The 19,130-nt window shown below is 36.4% G+C and overlaps 1 long non-coding RNA gene across 3 annotated transcripts in view; it reads left to right on the top strand.

The window, feature by feature from the left end:
- The window catches only part of LOC103038064 (uncharacterized), a 70,965-nt gene extending 52,065 nt beyond the window's left edge, over positions 1 to 18,900 (top strand). For 2 of the 3 annotated variants that reach the window (XR_007424932.1, XR_453095.4), the window contains 3 exons: positions 17,769 to 17,852; positions 18,398 to 18,482; positions 18,672 to 18,900. This is a non-coding gene — a long non-coding RNA (uncharacterized LOC103038064). The remainder of the gene's footprint in view (positions 1 to 17,768; positions 17,853 to 18,397; positions 18,483 to 18,671) is intronic. The other variant, XR_007424933.1, reaches the window with a different exon arrangement.
- The last annotated feature ends 230 nt before the right edge of the window (positions 18,901 to 19,130 follow it).

The following is a 19,130-nucleotide window of genomic DNA, read 5'->3' as shown; positions in this document are numbered from 1 at the left end:
AAAAACTTCAATCATAAAAAAAACCATTAGAGACCACTTAAAAATGATGAGGTTTACAAAATTGAAAACCTCTGGAATATAATCAAGAGGAAGATGGATGATCACAAGCCATCAAATCAAGCCGAACTGCTTGAATTTTTGCACCAGGAGTGGGATAAATTTATTCAAAAGCAGTGTGTAAGACTGGTGGAGAAGAAGATGCCAAGATACATGACAACTGTGATTAAAAACCAGAGTTTTTTCACCAAATATTGATTCATTTTGAACTCTTAAAACTTTATTAATATGAACGTATTTTCTTTGTATTATTTGAGGTCTGAAAGCTCTGCATCTTTTTTGTTATTTCAGCCATTTTTCATTTTCTGCAAATAAATGCTCTAAATGACAATATTTTTATTTGGAATTTGGGAGAAATGTTGTCTGTAGTTTATAGAATAAAACAACAATGTTCATTTTACTCAAACATGAACCTATAAATAGCAAAATCAGATTCAGAAACTGAAGTGGTCTCTTAATTCTTTCCAGAGCTGTCTATACTAACAGGACAATGCCCATTCACATACTGCTGCATTCTCAAGATGCATTTAAAGATGCTATGCAATAACCAGTCTTACTACATGTCACTACATATCCTTGATTAAACATTTGTGGGATCTCATTTTATGTGCTATCAACACTAAAATTAAATAAAATTTATCTACAATATTTAACATATAACATAACATATTTAGATAGATAACATACGTAAAGAAAGGTTTAATGTGATGAATTTATCCAAACATCTGCAGAAGACTATATTATACAGCTTAATTATATGGGGGCACTAGATAATGGAGAAAATAAAATCCAGTTCACGTAAAAATCCTTTTTTTGTGGAAATATTCAGCCCACCCTGACTCAGACCTCTCTGAGTGTGAGGGGTGTGTAGAGAGTGTGAGAGGTGGGATGATAAAGGTACAGGGCAGGCAGTAGCAGGACCTCTAGTGAGGGGCCATTAATCTAAGGGCCCAAGTGCCACCAGGAATCTGACCGTATAGCCGCACAGCCATTCCCTTGACCCACACAGAGCAGCACTCAAGCAGATCTGCTGAAAAAGCAGGCAGAAAAAATCTCCACTCCCAGGACCTGCTGGACGAGCGGGGACCGGCCAGCTCTAGCCAAGGGAGAGGATGTCATTAAAGAGCTCTGCTGCAGGGGGTCACTGTAGTCTATGAGTGTTTAGTTTGAGTGGAGTCTGGATGTAGATTGTTGTAATTCTGTCAATGGACAGCATCAGAACAAAAAGTTTCCTACAGATAACAAAAACTTTAGAGGAGAAGGTAAAAAAACACTCTTTACATTTAATTTTAAATTCAGTTCACTCATAACTGACATTGCTCTTTAAATTTAAGTCCAGATAAGTTTTATACATCTTCTGTAATGATCTAAAGAATAAAAAAAAGTTGATCCTGTTTGAAATAGTGTAATGTAGTACTTTAATATGCACAGAATCACAGGGTTAATCTATCCAAATGGCACGCACATTGAAATGCAAAGCATTTTTAAAAGAATGCCAAAAAATGCAGAGATTTAACTCTTTAAGTCAGCTTTTTGCATTATTATCTTCTCAGTCATTTGCAATGAAATTCACTATTCATCCTGTTGTAAATCTTTTAATGTTGTCCTTTTTCCATTCAGGTTTTTTATATACTTTGTTAAAATTCATTAAAGCAGAGTGGATGGAAAATCCACTAATGTAAAGCGATTGCTTCCTTTCAATCAATTTTGGAAGGCTTCTATTGGCCCATTCATTTTAAAATCTATCCAAAATGTAAATAATGTACAGATGAAGGGAAATTACTTACAACAATGCAGTTAATTCCGGGGAAACATCTTAAATGTAACCATGCATTTTTAATAGTTTTCATAGGGTCTACAGTTTTACAACCGAACATCGCTAAACAGTTATTTACTGTATAAATTTACTGTAAAAAATGCAACGATTAGTTACAGTGTGACAAGCACTGCCTTAGTATTCCTATCGTGTTAATACAATTGCCACTGCGATGTTAGCATCATCAATTTGCTGTAGCATTGCTACTGTGCTGTAAGCATTGCCACCATGCCATTAGCATCGCCACTGTACTGTTCACATTGCTACTACTATGCTTTTTCCAGTTCTATCATGCCAGCCACTAATCTGACTTGACATGACTACTGTGATATTAGAATTGCTATAGCAGCGGTGGTTTTACCGAGCATCCCATGTAACTGCGCTACCCTGGTGTTAATCACAACCCATGTTTATCAAGGCCCTTCGTCTGAACAGTATAAAATACAGTTAATAAAGCTCTGGAAAAAATAAGAGTTTCTTTGATTTTACCAATTGAAAACCTCTGGAATATAATCAAGAGGAAGATAAATGATCACAAGCCATCAAACCAAGCTGAACTGCTTGAATTTTTGCACTAGGAGTGACATAAAGGTATCCAAAAGCAGTGTGTAAGACTGGTGGAGGAGATCATGTCAAGATGCATGTAAACTGTAATTAAAAACCAGGGTTATTTCACCAAATATTGATTTTTTGAATATGAACTTGTTTTCTTTGCATTATTTGAGGTCTGAAAGCTCTGCATCTTTTTGTTATTTCAGTCATTTCTCGTTTTCTGCAAATAAATGCTCTAAATGACAATATTGTTATTTGGAATTTGGGAGAAATGTTGTCGGTAGTTTATAGAATAAAACAACAATGTTCATTTTACTCAAACATATACCTATAAATAGCAAAATCAGACCAACTGATTCAGAAACTGAAGTGATATTTTTTTCCAGAGCTGTATATGGTTTACATCTTAAGGCTCTGAGAGCAAGGCTTGAGTTATTTACCAGACAGGAGCACATTAAATAGTACATTTAATATTACAAAAGGCACATTTTATGCCACCACGTCTGTTTTAAAATACATTTCAAAATCCTTATTGTTGAAATTCCACTGACTGCAATTCTGTGCAGACAATAGAGGTCCGGCAAAACTAGACTTGCATGTTTTTTGCTTTATGAGCCGTGAGTTATTACTTTAAGACCGTATAATAGAGAAAACTGGACTAACATTATTGGAACCTTCACTTGGAGCGCACTCAATGTTTTCTCTGGGCGAGATCAAATCACGGCAAATCGTTTTTCCTCGGACTACTTCTGGCTAATTAATATCAAGGCCGTGACTAAACACTACAACACACTTCACACGTCGCCGAACGAGAGAACGTACATCACTGTCCCGTTCACACAGCAAATCTGTCTCGCCTCTCACCATCAATCAGCACAGCGAATGCACAGCGTTCATTTGTTATTTCCTGATCTTGTTAGTGTGCTGTGCCTATTCCAGCAGCTTGGCCACTCAGGCTGGGGGCCTCTGCTCCCCCCCCCTCTGCAGATGAAAGGCCTGCGGGGTGGGGGGGGCTGGAGGGGGGCACCTGGTGGTGCTGGGGAGAGAAGGAGGCTGGCCGTTGCGTGTTTGAAGGCAGCAGTTGGGAGTTTGATGACAGAATAGTCTTTGGGAATTTAAGAGTAGCTTGGAGCGCGCTCTCCCCCCCCCCCTGGATGACAGCTCCAGGAAGGAAGCCTTTTCTTTTTTTCAAAGGGCCTCGCTTTATTTATATTACACATTTTCATCGAGGGAATCTTTCAAAGGCAGCAGGCTTTTTCCTACTCTGAGTTTTCGTTTTTTAAGCTCTGATGATCTGTTTGCTTCCGGAGCAGCAGCAACCTCTCGTTCGTTCGGATTGTTTAGGCCTATACGCTCGTTTTCAAAAAGTTATTTCTGTTCAGAGTGGACAGAGCAGGATCTGTTAGGTTGGTTCTGTAATACTGTATATGGACACTCTTAAAAAATACTTTTTTCTCTTTTACCTTCACCTTCACCCAGACAGGGACTTTATGGGAATCCCAATAAAAGAAGTATTTCCTTGAAAAAAGACTTTTAAGTGAACTGGATATTGTTTTCTCCATTAGTTAGTACCCCCCTATATAAAATAGCCATATAATATAGTTTCCTGCTGAAGTTTGGATCAAATAATCACATTAAACCTTCCTACAACCCCAAATCAGACACAGTGTTTTTATGCATATTTCTGGTCATCTTCATTTCATTTATTAATATTCAGTACATCCATTCCTGCATTTCAGACCCAGAAGGAGGGATCTCTCTTAAAAACTACTAATACTGCCATCACAGCAGAGTTGCCAGGTTTGCGGGGTCCCTGCCAAATTGGGCTTGTTTGAAAAAAACAGTTGCGGGGAAATTCAGTGATGGCAGGGATAAGTTTTGACTACTTTTAGAAATGACCAGTACCGCCAAAAGACAAAAAAGAGAAAGAGAAATCACTCAATTACTTAATAATTAAATGTTCTTAGCTGGGATATAAAACTGTTATAAAAGAACTAATAAACCATGTTCAAACAATAAAACAGCACAATATTATTAATGACTTTACTTAAAGTACTTAAAATAAATTGATAAATATCAATAGTAATGAAAAATCCCTTATAAACAAAATACAAAAAAAAAAAAAACACTCATGGTTATTTTGCCATTTGCTGCAAACCTGTGACAGACATTTATTTTAGGCTAGTTTAAGCTTCTGAAGGGCGGGTTTTAGACTGACTTTGGGCCAGATATTTTTGGTGGACCTGGCAACCCTGCATCACGGAACCCCATACCATTTCAGACCCTGGCATTTGAACTTGATCCTTTTTGACTTTGGTCTAGAGTACATGGTGCTCATTTTGCTCAACAAAAATATAGAATAGAGATTTGTCTGAACACAATACACGTTTCACAGTGTGATGGTCCACCTCAGATGCCTCAAAGTCCAAAACAGTCGATGGCACTTCTGGTCATTGTTAACACGAAGCTTCCTTAAATTCCTTGAGTTAGTTATTGATAATATTCACTGTAATGGAAGAAATGTTTTATTTATCATGTTTGTTACAAACAGTTGATTTTTGTTCATCAAAGACCCAGCCTTTTTTGAATACTGCTTTTGTAGAAAATCATGTTGAATTCAATCAAATGTTAACATTTGTTAAAATCATTATATATTATCATTGTATTTTTTTTACTTCATTACTATCCCTGTGTTAATTTTGTTCCTCACCTTGTAAAGACACGTATGCTTTAGTAGATGTATTACAGGAATCCATAATTCAGTAATCAATTTCAGGCCAACATGCCCATATGAGCCTGACCCATAGACGAGGTCTCATCTGTCTGTGTGTTCCCTCGTTCCCTCTGTGAGACTGGTGCGCTGATTAGAGCTGTAACCCCCCCTGCCCCACCGCCACCGCAACCAATCCCACCCACACGTCACCATGCGCAGACATGCTTTCTATCATTATCCATTATTAACCCGGGACAGTGAGTGATAAACGACCCGGCCGTCAGGAGGGGCCGTATCATTCAGAGCTGTATCACAACAGACAAACAGTGCTGCCGACTGACCGTTGGCCCCAGAGAGGGTCCTGGCTCCCCCTGGACTAGACCAGCAGGAGAATCAAAGGGAGAGGGCGCTCACCTGTTAACCTACCTGTCATTTAAATTAAGTGGTGCAGGGCGACCTGTCCCAGCTCTGATAACTCACCGCCTTCATCCTCAACTGCTCAGGAAACGCCTTTGTTTTCTTGAGTGTATCTTTAATATTTTAATTGCATTTTACTTTGGAAAAAAAGGAGGTACAGCATGATTGTACAGATTGTACAATTGTATACATTTATTTACATAATTTAGTGTTCAAAAGTTCAGAATAATGTTTGTTACTCTACATATTTAAACATTTACACATGTAATTGTATCATAAACCTTTTTTTTATCATCAAATCTTTTGTTCAGTATTTCAAACACAATTTAAATTATTTAAAACTTTAAAGCTTATGTATAGTCAGTGATTTTTGTTCCAGTTTTCTTTCCTCTTAAGTCTAAACACCACTTCTGAATTGTAAGGTATTCTAATTATTTATGTATAATACCTTCATCACTAATATATACAACTATACATATATATATATATATATACTATACAACTTTATTCATTTTTATTCCTTTTTAAAGGCATTTTTACCTATGTTCATAGTTTTAGACACAGGTAACATATCCTTATAACTTATAACCCCTTAAAATGCCTTGTCCTGTAAACTGGCTTTAGGTGTAGGTGATACAAAACTATTTTTTCCTGCAGTAAAATAACTTATTTACTATCTGAAAATTTGAGGGCTTTGTAATCTCCTTCATCACAATTGGAGAAGCTGCCTGCTCACTCTCTACTCCACCTAATAATTCCAGATCAGTAACAGGAATCAATCCAAATTCTGCAGGTTTGAAAATAGACGTAAAAACTAGACAAACATAATGAAACTAAGGGTTTGGAGGACATGAACAGTTTGATTTGTATTCAGAAAAATATTGATGTTAAAATAAAGTTCAGGAAAGAGCCATATTTATTTATTTTTTGACTAGCAGATTTATAACTTTTAAATGTTTTTATTTTTTGATATTTTCTATTACAATTAAAAAGATTGATAATTTTTAGAAACCTTTATTATTAAACTTGAAAGTTTTTACTGTAATGCTTGAATAGAAATCCTCAAGATTTAGTGGTGTAATGTTAGCAGACAATTGCCAAAAATCCTGGCCTGCCTATCATTTGCAGGTTCTTACTAATAATTTTAAATTTGTAAAGCAGCATGGGATCAATATTTTAGACTTTAGACTTTTCATATATTGTTATTTATATTTGTCTGTCAGATATGAAGAAAATGAGGGTTCTGTAATTCCATTCTATTCCATAAAAGTGTATTTAATTTCATATACTCTCAAATTGTCTCTGGGGTGGTGCCCTCAATTGTATACAGTACCAGTCAAAAGTTTGGACACACCTCTTCTCATTCAATGTGTTTTCTTGCACGATACAGGAACACATGCTGAATTATTTTTAAAAAAGTGTTAAACAAACCAGAATATGTGTTATACTTTAGATTACACATTTAGCTTTGAGGGCAGATCTGCACACTTTTGGTATTTTAATCTCAGTGTCTTCATGAGGTAGAGTCACCTGAAATTGTTTTCTCAGCGTCTTAAAGGAGTTCCTGAAGGTGCTGAATAATAGCTGCTGCGTTTTCTTTACACTGTTTTTTTCCAGCTCATCTGAAATCACCTCAAATCACTATCTCAGTTGATCAGGTTTAGGTCAGGGGATTGTGGAGGACAAACACTTTTTTTACTGTTTACTATGTAATTCCATGTGTGTCCCTTAATTGTTTTTCATATCTTTAATACTAATCTACAATGTAGAAATTAAATTAAATAAAGACATAAAAAACATTTAATGGGAAGGTTACTGAAACATTTGACTGGTACTGTATATTCAGTTAATATAATTAACTGCTTACATAATGGCATAAATGTAAGTAAATATAATGTTAGTTGAATATCTATGAGGCATATATAATGAACCAAAAATGGTTCTTCTGATTCATTTTTTAAAAACTTTTTTAAAAACAATTTTTTTTATTTAAGAGTTATAAAGTTGTACCACTAGAAGGTTTACTGCAGAATGGTTGAAGTTCTTAAAGACAAAAAAAAACTCTTGCAGTGAATAAAGCAAGACAAGACTGAATTCTAAATGTTCCTCTGATGATAAAGTCTCATGTCGCTCATTAATTAATTAAGAAACACTACCATTTGCGCAAGACTCCTGAGAAATCAAAGGCAGGAAGATTACTTCTACCATGATCTCTCTCTCTTTCTCTCTCTCGCTTCAATTTTGCTCATCTTGTCATCGCTTGATTAATTTTCTGGAGGTAAATCACAACAGGAGTGTGCATGTGTAAGCTGTCAGTGTGTAGATGTATCTATTCATCACCTCAGGGGAAAGAAAAGAGTCGGTACATATGTGTGTGTGTGTGTGTGTAGGGGCCCGTGGGTAATCTTGACAGGGGTGCAGACACTGGGGAGGCTGAGCGCACCGTGTAAACAAGATGGTGATGTTGGATAAGAGAGGCTGATGCCTAATGACAAATGGCTAATAATGGCGGGGGACTGCGGAGAATAAGGAAGTCTATTGATTATCCTTATTACCCACCGCATCCGTCTTCACAGCCGAGCAGGGGGAGGAGGCGGGGAGGGAAATTAGCCAGCTCACTCCCAACTGACGCACTGATTGCTTTGGGGGCCCTGAGCAGGACAGATGAGGGCATACACACACACACACACAAACACACACAAACACATCCGCATGTATACACACACACACACACACACAAACAAACTCTTACAGTAAAACTGTATCACTATCCTATTGGGTTCAGATATGTCAGAATTTACACCTACGTTCTGGGGACCTTATTTCTACTATTATATTCTGACTATGTAGAACTATATTCTTTGAGCACACATTAGTATGTGAAGGAAAAGTATGTGAATGAAGAGTACTATAATAATACTAATAATAATATTTCTGTATACACTGTTAAAAAAAAAAACTGTAAGTTACAGAATGGTACATGTTCTGGAGCCTCTGCTCCTTTTACATTTATTTTATTGCATATTTAAAAGTGTTAAACAAGCCAAAATACACCTTTAGGAGCATTTAGGTAGCTCTTATCTGGGGTGCTGTTAAATTTCTGGGCAGTTTCTTATCCAGTGCAACAGAGGTAACACTTGCTCTTACTTTCCTGGGGCAGTACTGATGAGAGCCAGTTTCATCTTAATGTTTTGGATGGTCTCTGCGACTGCACTTGAAGATACTTTCAAAGTTCTTAAAATTTTCAATTTTTAAGAAATGTTTTTTTTACTTATTTGAGTGTGATGCTCCCAAACACATTAAGAGGACAAGAAATTCAAGTAATTACCTGAAAGCCATTCCATTCCATATATATACACATATATATATATATATATTTGTAGTTTGTTTGTAGTTACAGAGAAATATGGTCCTCAGAAATTCTATGGCCAAATTTCTCTTCCCTTCTTCACAGACAGAGAGGTAAAATTCCTGTCATGCATCAAAGCAGGACGCAGTTGGCTACTCTTTTTCACCACATCTGATGTCATGGATAAACTTTCTGACTTTCTGTCTCCGAGCTCCATCCACTGTGAGACATAGCTCATAAGCTGTGGTTGGAAATTTTGGGAAAGAGTGCAACTAAATTTGGGAAACAGTGTAAGAGCTGACCACAGTGGACTACTCCGACTATACACTGTCCATCCAACGCTTGTGGACAGCAGTTCTCACAGTGGTCACTTTTTTCAGCAAAGCCAAAATGCTTTTTAATATATTCTGTCTAATGTAAGTTAATATAGCATGATTATTTTCTGAGCATGTGTGGACATTTTCTAGTGTGCTATTCATAATGCAATGTTCACATGATACAATGGGCTACAAGATAAACCATTTCTGTTTATTTATTTATTTATTTATCTATTTTCCCTTTTTAACAATTGCATTAATACAATAAATAGCTCACGATTTTGATCTAATGCTAAATTAATGCAATATTACAATAAATTGTCTCCTACAAATGCAAAAGAAAATACTTCAGCCAAAATCAATGCTAATGAAACTACGGTATATCTTTGGTGATCCATCTGTAAAAGGTTCAAGACTTTTAATTGCCTTTATTCTGAATTAATTTTCTTTTTGATATGTAAGAAAAAATGGTAGTGACACCACATGTAGGATGTACTTTAGCCACTGTTTGAATGGTTTAATTGAAAGGGATGTGAATTCTTTAACTTCCCACAATCTAGTAATCAAAAATCGTCACTTTCAACAAAAAATAATGTACAAAATGTTGCAATAATGTACAAAAAGGAAGTGTCAAACTACAAATGACGATAATCTTGAAATAAGACAAAATAGCCAAAATATAATATATTTACCTGTCTAAAAACATGTTTAGCGTTTACCACATGCTGGTTTATTTATTTTTGTGTAATTTTTCCCCACTTTTCCTTGTTTTTACATAAAAAAGGGAGAAGCTTTTAGTCTCTGCAGAAGGCAAATTGTCCTTAGGCAGTGTAAATTTTTTTAATTATAGAAGTCCAAATGATATATTTAAAAAATCTTCATAGAAATATATAATTAACAGTTACTAGTGTATTCAAATATCACACAAAGATTTATGTTCTGTTAACTTTAATGTTTGACTATTTGATGTCCAGTAAATTCGAATACATTAGTATTAATTTAACACATTTGTTTGTAATAGAAGTTTTGTTTCCTAAAAAAAATACTTTTTATCTATATTAATTCCTGCATTTTTCTATTGGCCAAAATGATCGTACAGCTATACATTAATTATATATTATTAAATATACAATATATATATATATATAATTACTGTATATTTAATATTAAAATACTGTTCGAAAATTCAGATTAATGTTTGTTATTCTATATTAAATCATTTACACATGTAATTTTATCTAAAAAACACTTCTAAATAATAAGGCTTTCTTATTATTTAATGTATAATACCTTTATTCCTGATATTCTACAACTTTATTCATTTTTTTAGATTTCCTGTTTGATGTTTAGTCAATTCATTACGTTACATTAGTATTTACACATTTTTTGTAACAGAAGTTTTATTCCCTAAAGAACCATTTTTAAAAGTAGTTAAACAGTGCAATAAAACCTGCGCTTTCAGGTGTCCTAAAGGTGTGATGTTGATCCTCAGTGGGTTACTTCTTTGTCTGAAGTGCTGACTTTTTCAAACTGCAGAGGTCTGCCTGCAGGTCAGTGTAGGACTGCCCATCTAAGCAGAGAAGAAATGAGGTCACACCTTTCTGCTGCTTCACCACAATCTGCCTGGGGTCAGGCCAGCTACACGGAGGGCCCTCCACATCCAGACCACCCCCTTCTTTGGGGGACAGTTTTACAACAGGAGAAATAGACTATGTGAGGAGAAATGAAACGACCGCAGCGTTAGATTTACCACAGCGTTTAAGTGTAGAATGAAATTTACAAGTTTCCCTTATACAGTGCCATGTCATCGATACTGTAGACTGTACAGGGGGGTGGCTGAAATACTAATTAACAGACCATATGTGATTATTGTACCTCGTTTAAGTCGTAAAAGTGTATATCTTATGTGGATCAGGTCCCTCGAGTGAATTAGTTGTGTCTCAGGTGTTATAGAACATGATCATCAAAGGTACAGAATGAACATATATACAGCTCTGGAAAAAAATAATAGACCACTTCAGTTTCTGAATCAGTTTCTCTGATTTTGCTATTTATAACTACATGTTTGAGTAAAATTAATATTGTTATTTTTTTTCTATAAACGACAGACAACATTTCTCCCAAATTTCAAATAAAAATAGTGTCATTTAGAGCATTTATTTGCAAAAAATGAAAAATGGATGAAATAACAAAAATGATGCAGAGCTTTCAGACCTCAAATAATGCAAAGAAAACACGTTCATATTCATAAAGTTTTAAGAGTTAAGAACTTGATATTACATGGAATAAGCCTGGTTTTTAATCACAGTTTTCATACATGTTCTCCTCCACCAGTCTTACACACTGCTTTTGGATAACTTAATGCCACTTCTGGTGCAAAAATTTAAGCAGTTCAGCGTGGTTTGATGGCTTGTGTTCATTCGTGTTTCTCTTGATTATATTCCAGAGGTTTTAATCTGGTAAAATCAAAGAAACTTTTTAAGTGGTCTCTTATTTTTTTTAGAGCTGTATATTGTTTTCCATTTTTTACAAAATAATTTTAGCAAATTAACTGAATTTTTCTTAAACCTCTGCATCATATAAAAGCCCACACTACAACTCAGTCTTAAGAATATGTTTCAGCATGAAGCTGCAGAGGTTTCTTGTGGTGTCCTCTGATAATACATCTCATGCAGCTTCAATATTTACACACAGTTCCTGCTGATTTTTGCAGTAGGAGTAAAGTGCAGATACAGTAGCACATCCAATAGCAACCCACACATTTTCATTTGGGGAAAGGTCTGGCGATGCACTTAGCAATAAAACAGCATCTGGAAAAGCAGTATGTGGATGAGCATTGTCTTTTTAAAATAGAGCACCAGAGTGTGCGTTTAAATGAAATGAAATGAACCTTTACTGTCAGTGCACATTGTACTTGTACAATTACACAAGAAGAGCCTAACATAAATTATTAACTATAAATTATACCACAGTTACTTGCACCCCTGCAATGCAATTGGCTGAGAGGCGCTTTATTAATGCCGTTATTAGCCAGTAATGCACTGTAACCGAAGCTCTCCATGTGTTACTGCACCTCATACAGGTAACCTTGCAACGGTGCAGCACTTACAAACCAAACAGCACAGCTACAAACAGAGCAGCAATGGACCTGTTTTAACTCGTGAAGTTTTTATAACCAAACAGATCAGATTTTTTCATCCACTTTAACTCAAAATCTTTTAATAAACAGCGATAATGAAACTGTGGTGTACAATAATACCCTCGAGATTTGTGCTATAACGAGTAATATTGGCACTGTTGTGCTGATCTGCGGCACATGGCCTGTGTAATTGTGCCTATGACCTAGGACCTAAAATATAGATTATAAGACATAGAAAGTTGTAGAAAAGGAATAGGAATAGGAACACTGATGGCAGGACCTCAGCAATGTAGTGTGGCTGTTAAAGTGCCTGTATTAAAGACCTAAGGTGATCAGGCATCATTAAAAAAAAATGTAGACATGAAAACACCATAATACCAGGCCTTCTGGATGTGTGATGCGTGACAACGAACCATTGATTTCGGCACTGATCACAGTGATTTCACACACAGATTCATTGGCCACTTTAAACCAAGACAAAAGCGGGACTCGCTGAAACATTGAGAGAGTCACTTTATAGCACTCTGTCATGACTTGGCAAAGGTGTGGATTAAAACAACATTTAAATCGTTTTTCATTAATTAAAATATACATCAAATTCACATAATAGGCCTTCTTAACAGGATGATCAAAATGACCATATGTAAAAGTCAACGCCACAGTAACTCAATCTGAAGAACATAAAGACTAATAATACTGATGCTCACACTTTGCAATATTTAATGTGATCCTCTATTGAGTCTAAAATAGAGACGATTATTTTGTGTTGAAGTATCAATACAGTTTTACATGTGGTTATACATTAGGCATGAAAATGCACGTTCATTAGAAAGCCGTGGGGAAAATGTGTGTGTGTGTGTTTTAACAGGGAGGATCAATATCCATCTTTTCTCTTACTGTAAGCATGATAAAGTATTTATGAATTAATTGACTGCCTCCAAATAAAACCCCGGATTGCGAATAGGAGGTCAACACCCTTTAGAGTGTAATAAATAGCTTTCTTTAAGGAATCACATGCCTCAACACTTCACCACTGAGCTACGCTTTTATCAGTCTAACCTCTGAGGAGATCTGAATCTGAGGCAATGAAATTTGCTTGCACTGCAGTGTGCTCCTAAAGTGCCCTTTCACGAGAGTGAACAAACCCTGTCTATACGTATCTGTATGTTTTGGAAACGTAAACTGTTCTTAATGGCTTTAACAACATTATGAAATATAGTATTTTCACATTAGAACAGATTTAATATAATCCGTTATGATCTCAGGATGGTACCAGCCCATCAGGAGAAGCACTTCCTAAAAAATGATAGGAAATTCCTCATGTAGCATGAAACTAATAAGCAATTTGTATTTTCTTGCTCCCCTAAATTAGCAATAGCTCTCCAGTATCTACTATGTGCCCATCGCCTATTCACACTCATAACTCTGAACCTGTTTTTACATCAGCTATTGCTCCACATTATGTCTCTGTACTGTTGTCTTTGTTCTGTTATTTGTTCCTCTGGATTCCTCTGATTGGCCCTTGGTTCCTCCTAAGATTTCTTACTCTTAGTTTACAACAGTTTTTCCTTGCCACTGTTGCCGCCATAATTATTGGCATCTCTGTGGTGCTGCTCATAAGAGGCTTGGACCAGTTTTCCCTGTAAAGCTGCTTTGTGGCAACTTTTATTGTAAAAAGCGCTAAAAAAATAAATTTAAATTTAATTTAATTGAACCATGCTCCTCCTTTAGTCACAGAGCTGTGTAGGTTACTCAGACAACACGTTGACTTAATGCAGAAGTATAAACTTGCCTTTACACATGCATATCTGGACAAGTTTTTTTTTTTTTTTCATTTTGCTTTTTTTTCTTCAAGGCACAATGTGACAAAATGTGATAATTGCAACCTTCTACAAGTTAACGGCCTGATTTCAACATTGGCATTTTGTAAAATGTTGACAGATATAAAATTTGAAAACAGCTTTAAAAAATCTCCATGCTGGAGAGTGCTTTCAAAAATGGCTTGCTCTTTCGAAAAAAAAAAGGCTATTTTTATTTTTACAAAATGCAGCTAATTTCTGTAAAACGATAAAATGATTAACAGAAATGTTTTAACAAAAACAAATAGTTCTTATATTTTATACAATATATTATTGTATGGTTAGTTTTGCTAAAATCGCCAGCTAAAACTGTTAAAAACATATCATCGAAGGTATTCCACATAATGTTACATTAAATCATATTAATATTAATAAACAATTTATTCTTCTAATTCTACTGTGTCATTTTATTTTCTAGACAAAATTGTAAGATTGATTGGGAAAAGCATGTAAAAGACCGAAGCTTATATGTACATTTACATAATCTGTAAAAGTGTAATCAGGAAATAAAAAAGCAGTCGATACATGGTTGCTACTTGGGTTGTTTATAAATAAGTGTAGTTATTGGAGACTGTACAACTTCATATAAGTTTAATATAAGCTGAAAATCAAATATTTCTTTGTATATTTGCATTGCATTTTTAATCAAACATTCAAACTTACTGTAAATCTGAATAATTCTGCAATAATGATGTAATGATCTATCTATCTATCTATCTATCTATCTATCTAATAACACATACACAAATATGTAAAATACTTACATTTAAAAATGGTGATAATCTTAATCACTAGGTCAAAATAAACACTTTTCACATCTTGATATAGTACTTAATTCTCACTAAATAAAGATTTTTATATGAAGTTTAAAGGCGCAGAATTTGCAGTCTGTGGGTGAAGTTGGAGTGAGAATAGGTTGTGTGTTGTGTGGCTGTATGGAGAGCAGTGTATGGGGGGAGCTCAGGTGGAGAGGAGCTGGAGCACTCTTGGTGAAGGTCAGCACTCATTGTGCACGAGGCCCGAGTAATAACAGGAGTGACGGATTGCAGAGAGAATGAGTGCCTATTTACCAAAACCCACACACACCATCCCCCCCCACACCCCCCAACACATACTGATTAATCAACCATTCTCCCCAACACTGAACACGCCTTACACATGCTGTATTTTTACATACAGTATATAGCACTGCAGTTTGTAAAGGCACTATATGTTCAAATGTTTCTAAACAACACCTCTTATAATAAATGCATTCGGCTAGGCAACGTCAATAAAAGTTGCACCCCTTGCTGACAGAGATTTGCAAAAGCACAAACAGTGCTTTTCTAATCCCAGCTGATATGGGATTGTTGATGAAATAGAACTCTCGGGAGCACATAAACATTATCCTATTGGCCCCATGTTGAGGGGTATGAAGCCCACCAACTCTGAGCTGTGGAGCAGTAGAATTGTGTTTCCTGTATTTCTGGGATGAGTAGGGGAGTTGGGGGTGAGGTGGAGGCTGTTCATCCACTAAGTCCAAATTCTTGAAAGCCTTGATTGGACAGTGGACACAGTTTCTCCAACAAAAACAGGGTAAACTCTTTTTAAAAAAAAAATAAATAAATAAAAATAAAAAGAATCAATAAATTAGCAGGTGTCCCAATACTTATCAAGTCCAGCATTTCAAATATATACTCACACAGCTTTATCTAGTCTCTTAAACTCACTCACAAGATAACACTTCACAATTCAATAGAGATGTTCCCAAGCTATTTACGTTTAAATAGGCATTATTAAAAGTTTTAGGAAGAAGAAACGGTGCAACTAGTCATGATTTATCACAGAATTCTGGAGTGATTAATCCAATAATTTCCTTTAATTGATTGAAACCACTAGTTTATTTATAATTCATTTATCTCTATTGAAATTAAAACTTAAGTATTGTTAATTTTTTTCATAGGATCTGAATCATGAAAACTGGATCTGAAGTAAGGTATAAGTAGGCACCAAGACTTTTTTACAAAACCTCCAAAAAATAACAGTAAAATTCCATTATGTTTCATTTTGAAATATGTTCTGCAGAAACATTAAACATGAATCCAGGCATGTCTGTAAATTTTCAGAAGTAATCTGTTCTCAAAACCAAGCTTCACAGGGAGTTCTGTTCTCAACAACAAGCTTGATTGCAGTTTTTGTTAGGCTTAACCATTTGCCACATTTCACTGCACTTAAACCCAGCGAGAAACTGCAGATCAGTGTTTTTTTTTTTTTTTTGTGCTACAACTATCAATAATGCTGCGCAACCTGCGATTATAAACGAGGAAAAACGATGACTTTAATAAGTTCTGGGCTGAGAAACTGCGAACCTACCCTTTAAAGGCAGACTGGGCCGTATGTTTGCAATCAGCAGCCCAGGTCCGTTAAATCATGTGATGTCATCGTGTGCTGAAAGTGTTTCGCACTTGGGAGGTATAGACGAGGTGGGGCAGCATGAAGGGAAACATGTTGAACAAGCTCCTTCCTCGCTGTGGTCTCTGAAACGTGGGAGCAGGACGGGCAGCCGACCGCCCCGTCCAAACACTGCGGTCAGCCGCCACTTATGATAGAGTCCAAAAAACCTAAGAGGCGGAGGGGGATTGTTTCGAGGGAGCCGACACTTAAATAAAGCATCCGAAAATGTTTATGAAGCTAGAATAAGTGATTATTGCAGAACAGAACTTCTGAAAGAGACCTGGTGCAGGAGCTAGACTGGAATTTCAGCTTGACAAAGGCAGCAACTTTCCCTTTAACTGACATAAGTTTGGGGTTTCTCTTTCTCTTTCCTGGTAAAGTGCACGGTCCAGCTGTGATATTAACTGAAAGCCATTAAGGAGAGACCACACGGGCAGTCCTCAGTCTGGGGTTCTGAGTCGGGATGAAGTACGGCAGTATTTTTAGGCGATCTCCGCTGTAGATGTCAGCTGGATGATTTACTTTCTCCGAGTAAAGCATATGCTGTGTAAATACCACCTACATCGAAAATTATTTTTAAACCATTTTATCATTTGAAACCAATTATGGTAAGTGGAGAGTTTTGGGCTGATGCTGGATTTAGCATATCATTGCTTCCAGTTAAAAGTTGGTACATTAAAAAGTGAATATTCAGAAGCATTTCAGTATGGATCAGTATGAGTTTAGCTGATGTATGGCAGCATTGGCCATTAAAAATTGGCCAGAATGTGGTTTATACTTTGTATTCAGTCAGCTGGCAAAAGCAGCGCAGGCCAATTTATATATTATACTCTGCAACTGGGGTGTTGGTATATGCGACTCGGCCTGATTGCCCTATCACATTCAGCAAGCAGCGATGTTGATAATGGCAACACTCAGCCCAGATTTGAGCCGAGTGTTCGGGACAGAATAGGGCCTAGATTATAACTGCAGCCAGACCCATGCAACTCAGGCTTGGCATGTGGTATTCGTCCCGGAAATACTCCAGTTTGCACGAATAGGTCAATAAAACACTAATGTTTTGTCACCATCTTGCAGTTGCCTTGTTACACACTCCTCACCCTTTTCTGTTTCCAGGGTCTGTTTTCACACATTCAAAGACTGAGGAATCTGAATATTCGGGTTAAGAATATACATGGACGGAGAAACAAAATGACTGAGGTAAGATCCAGCTCTCTTAATTAGATTTTTTAATTACTGGAGTATGCTGTTCAAATTATTACTGAAAATAATCTGGTAATATAGCGGATTATTAAGTGCATGTAATGAAGTCAGTCACATCACTTATACAGTATTAAAGCTCCTCCATTCAAAAACAAACAACACACACAGTTCTAAGTTTCTGATATCTGATATCACATGTTTGCTGATCGTTATTTTGGTGTTGTGGTGGCAGCGCAGGCCAATTTATATATTATACTCTGCAACTGGGGTGTTGGTATGTGTGACTCAGCCTGATTGCCCTATCACATTCAGCAAGCAGCGGTGTTGATAATGGCAACACTCAGCCCAGATCTGAGCCGAGTGTTCGGGACAGAATAGGGCCTAGATTATAACTGCAGCCAGACCCATGCAACTCAGGCTTGGCATGTGGTATTCGTCCCGGAAATACTCCAGTTTGCACGAATAGGTCAATAAAACACTAATGTTTTGTCAACATCTCGCAGTTGCCTTGTTACACACTCCTCACCCTTTTCTGTTTCCAGGGTCTGTTTTCACACATTCAAAGACTGAGGAATCTGGATATTCGGATATAAGAATATACATGGACGGAGAAACAAGATGACTGAGGTAAGATCCAGCTCTTTGTAATGATGTCAGTCACATCACTTCTTTTATATCTGATATCACTTGTTTGCTGATCATTATTTTGGTGTTGTGGTGTCGTGCATGTTTGCATTAGAGCATGCTGCTTTTGTTTCCTCGCCTCACTCCAGCAGATGTCTACAGAAAACGCTTCTCGCTTCTTTCCTGCTTTAGGTTGCTATGTGACACGCTTAGGCCTATCTGCTTCCTCTCTGGGCCGCGTCCCATTTCCGTCTGATGGCGCAAAAATAGCCGGGCCCTCTGCACCCTTCCATGTTGTTTCTTCCTCTCTGCACACCATGACATCGATCAAACCTGTTCCTAGGCTTCCTATCTCTTCCTGAGGCTGAGAGAATTGTAGAAAAGAGAAGTGGGAGGATTTTTGTCCTCCCTTGATTTTTTACTCACTGTTTCCTATTTACCACAGTTCCTGTACGGTTGCTGGGAGGAAAATGCTCAGTGACTCATAGGGTTAGGGTTGTTTTATGTCACTTTTATCTGGGTTGTTTTGCAAAAAAAAAGAAGAAGCAGTTATTCATTATTCAAATTTAGTTTAAGTAGTTCCATAATGTACATACAATACAAATAAGATGTTTGGACACACCTTCTCATATAATGTTTTTATTTTTACAT

This window comes from Astyanax mexicanus, chromosome 16, assembly GCF_023375975.1.
Source record: "Astyanax mexicanus isolate ESR-SI-001 chromosome 16, AstMex3_surface, whole genome shotgun sequence".
In the NCBI taxonomy this organism is placed as follows: domain Eukaryota; kingdom Metazoa; phylum Chordata; class Actinopteri; order Characiformes; family Acestrorhamphidae; genus Astyanax; species Astyanax mexicanus.
Note: the sequence above shows the minus strand (reverse complement) of the source record. Positions and strands in the feature narration are given on the sequence as shown.